This window comes from Crocuta crocuta, unplaced genomic scaffold, assembly GCF_008692635.1.
Source record: "Crocuta crocuta isolate KB4526 unplaced genomic scaffold, BGI_CrCroc_1.0 scaffold252, whole genome shotgun sequence".
Taxonomy (NCBI): domain Eukaryota; kingdom Metazoa; phylum Chordata; class Mammalia; order Carnivora; family Hyaenidae; genus Crocuta; species Crocuta crocuta.
The window spans coordinates 140,565-145,176 of record NW_027528623.1 but is presented as its reverse complement, the minus strand read 5'-3'; positions in this window follow the sequence as shown (position 1 = coordinate 145,176).

Here is a 4,612-nt window from a genome sequence, read left to right as displayed (position 1 = left end):
GAGGGACAGAGCTATGAACAAAGGATCAGTCTGAGGTTTTTTTGTATGTTTGTTTTGTTTTTTAGTCTGACTTTTAATATCAGCTTTGCCACTATTATGGTTGCGAGATTTTGGATTACTCACTTCCACTCTCCAAATGTCAGTCTTCTTATTTGATTTTCTTTTCCTCATATTTTTATCTATTTAAACTCAAGTTAGTTAACATATAGTGTAGTATTGGTTTTAGGACTAAAACCCAGTGATTCATCACTTACATACAACACCCATTGCTCATCCCAACAAGTGCCCTCCTTAATGCCATCACCCATTTTCCCCACCCTCCCACTTCCCCTCCAGCAATCCCCAGTTTGTTCTCTGTATTTAAGAAACTTTTATGGTTTGCCTACGTCTCTCTTTTTATCTTATTTTTCCTTCCCTTCCCCTATGTTCATCTGTTGTGTTTCTTAAATTCCATATATGAGTGAAATCATATATTTGTCTTTCTCTGGCTGACTTATTTCACTTAGCATACAACACTCTAGTTCTAACTGCATCGTTGCAAGTGTGTGTGTGTGTGTGTACATATATACATACATACATACCACATCTTCTTTATCCATTCATCAGTCAATGGACAATTGGGCTCTTTCCATATTTTGGCTATTGCTGATAGTGCTGCTATAATAAACATTGGGGTGCATGTGCCCCTCCAAATCAGCATTCCTATATCCTTTAGATAAATTCCTAGCAGTGCAATTGCTGGGTCATCGGATAGTTGTATTTTTAATTTGTTGAGAAATCTCCACACTGTTTTCCGGAGTTGCTGCACCAGTTTGCATTCCCTCCAGCAGTGGAAAAGTGTTCCTCTTTCTCTGCATTCTCACCAACATCTGTTGTTTCCTGAGTTGTTAATTTTAGCCATTCTGACAGGTATGACATAGTATTTCATTGTGGTTTTGATTTGTAGTTCTCTGATGATGAGTGATGTTGAACATCTTTTCATGTGTCTGTTGGCCAACTGGATGTCTTTGGAAAATTGTTTATTCATGCCTTCTGCCCATTTCTTCACTGGATTATTTGGGTTTTTTTGGAGTGTTGGGTTTGATAAGTTATTTATAGATTTTAGATACTAACCCTCTTCTTATTTGATTTAAATCAGAGATGCTCAGGGGTAGCTGGCTGGCTGAGTCAGTAGAGCATGCAACTCTTGATCTCAGGGTCATGAGTACAAGCCCCATGTTGGGTGTGGAACCTACTTAAAAAAAATAAATCAGAGATGATCCAAAATGTTTTGATTGAGACCCACAGTAAGAAATATATTTTACAATATATATTATATGAGACCCAGTATAGTTTACTAGATGATCTTACAATTCATTCAGAGCTGCTGATACTCTGTGATTCAGGTTAATTAGACTGGTCTTGACACTGCAGGCATCTTTCATGATCTGAAACTGATCTCTTCTGAAAATGCAGTGGGGATAAATTTTTAAAAAGCAGAATGCTATATTTCATTATTATAATGAGAAAAATAATAATGTGTTCCCAGCTCATCTAGTCATTTCCCTGAAATATTTCTAAACTGCTGTTAAATACCTAAGTAATAATCCATCAGGGATTTTGGCATAAATAAAATATTTAAAAGACAAGTTTTCCAATTAATTGACAATGAAGTTATTAGCGTTTTTGTGCACTATGAGCAGAGGTATGCTGAACCAGCTCACAAGAGCTGATTTCTTAAATTGCATGAAATACCTGAGCCAGTTGAAAAACACTAGCTTCACACAGGCTAGATAGAAGTATTTACACCAAAGGAATTACCAAATGCTGCATATCAAGGCTTTCTTCCTCCCAGAAACCCAGACCTAGTTGTTAAACATTTATCAGACTGTAATGTCAGAGGTAGAGAGAGGGAGCCATAACTGAGAGGGTTAGATAGTGGTGCTTTCACCATATTTTCATGTATAGCAGTTTGTTCATGTTTTTATTCTAATAAAATCAATATCAAATATTGTTGTTAATTACCATTATGGGTATAGCTATATGTGCTAAGAATTGCACTAAGCACTTTATATAAATTTTATATAATCTCTACAACAACCTTTGTTGTAAACCAACCAAATGTATGTATACCCATTTTACAAAACAGATTTAGAGTCTGAAAGATTAATTATTATCAATTAATCTTTATGCAATTAATCTTTTAATCTTTGTTATGCAAAATGTCACAGTTAGTAAGTGTTGGAACTGGAATTTAAGGAAGCATTGACAAAGGAGAAGACACTAGCCTGAGAAGCGTTGACAGAGGAGAGAGAATTGTATTTTTAAGTAAATATTTAGTAAAAGCTACAGAAGAAAACAAAGACTTGCAAAAGAATTGAGATGCAAGACATTCAAAGAAGGTATACTTTTTCTTTTTCCTGGTGCTCTCTTACTCCTCTCTTGTAGAAGAGTTTCTTTAGAATGTTCTAATTTACACTCATAGAGTAGAACAAGAGGCATAGCTTACTGAGTCTAGTTTGTTTACACACAATGTAGTTGCCTCAACTATAAGTTGATTTACTACTATGCTGATTCAGGTGTGTGACTTTTTAAAATGTGCACCTTCCCCCATCATAAAAACTTATTTGCAAATCCAAAAGTTAACATTATAAATGTTAGCTGTACTTCTAAACATAGTATTATCATTACTTTCTGTATGTAATAATGCTACTGGATTGTAAACTTTTTGAAGGCAATTGTTTTGTCTTTTAAGGTTTTTTTCTTCTTTAGCATCTAGTTCAGCAATGGTTAGGTGGTAGTCTCTGCATTGGTACCCATAGAATCCTTTACTGTTTCTCTTTTTGAAAGGATCCTGAGGTGAAAGAACCCTGGAATGTGAGTTAGGAAACCTGAGTTCTGATCTGTGCATACATTATATTCCTTGAATACATGGTAAGATATTTGGACTAATTTATTTCTAAGCATATGCCCATTTCCTGCTCAAATAAGGCCTAATAATTAATATTTTCCTTTCAGTAATACTATCCAGGAACTTACATAGCTTATGGAGATAATTACATACAAATGAAGGTTTTTGTTTCCCCTCTAGATGGTATTAATCATTATCCTGAGTGAAAATTTAAATGTGATCTATTTAAAGGAGAAATGTCATATTCATAGTATGCCTTGATTACTAAATGTCTTTGAACAAAATCTTACATTACATGCTTCTGGGGAAAATAGGAAATAGCTTATTGTGCAAGTGAAAGCATTCATAGTTGATTAAATGGTCAGATACCCATAATACAGTTTATTTGAGGAAGGTTCTCTAGTGGAATGCTTCAGGACTCCACATTGAACCAGTTCCGAGTGTCTTGTTATCAATTATTTTCATGAAAATATTTAAAAACTGCATGCCATACCTTGACATGAGGATAAAAGAATATGTTACCATCTTGAAGTAAACATTTTTAAAATAGTAGAAATTGTAACAATGGGCTTAAATCAACAAAAGGGAATTTAATGTTAGGCAACTCCTGTCCTTAATTTTTGAGTAATCAAATACATAAAGTAGATAAAAGGAATATTTAGCTTTCTAGCATCTTGAAATTAAATAAGACTCGGGAGTTTCTGTTTACAACAAACCTAACAGAAGTTAAGAGTGTGTTGGTAGCCAATCTAGTGAAGGATGGGTGAATGTTCTGTCTAGATAATAGATATGTTTGATTCTGGATCCAGAGAGTCTACCTCTATTTCAGTGTATGGTCACAATTTAAAGGAATAAGGTCTTGTGTTTTTAGTTTCCTATTCAGAGGGAAAATAATTAAAGTAATTAAATAAAAGTTTGCTCTTAATGTTGGTAGTAGGACAAAAAACAATAATGTTGTATCTCATTTTGCAACTATATGTATTTGATGTTATATTTCAAATAAAAATAATTACTTTCCACTTAGGGATGGAATAAAATCTAAGTATAGGGAGCAGTCACTAATGCAATACTGTACAATGAATTTACTGTAGGTTGTATATGGAGACATGAAAGGTAGTTGATAGTATCACATGGCTTCACTGTACACAGAAACACATCACTCATGCCTACTTCTCAATAGTCAAGTAAGTCAGGACTATTCCTCCCTTTATGTCTTTGAAATTGCACTGAGAATAAAATCCAAGCTCTCAATGGCCACAAACTTCTGTACAAGACCTGATTACTTTTCCTCTCTTACTCTGTGCTATTCTTCCTCTTTTTGCAACTCTTTAGCTCCAGTGGTTTTCCGATGAATCCCTAAGTGCAACCAGATTCATCTAATATACCAAAAACAGATAGAAAATGCCTGTAATATATGTACCAGGCATGTGTAGAAAATGCAACTTAAGTAATACTGGTGTAGCTTTGCCTATGAAAGTTTAATAAATTTTATAAATTCAATATCTAAGTATTATTTACATAACTATTTCCCATACTTGTAACCATCGTCTTTTACCATGGCTTCCTCAATGCTAGAACTTCTGGGGAAATAAACCAATTTCAATTAAAGAACGTTTTACCCACAGCATCTTTTCATTGAAAATACAAAATCATGGATAATATATGTCATGTGGATCAGTGACAAAACAAAATATTAATTTTGGTTCTTTTTTTTTTTTTTTT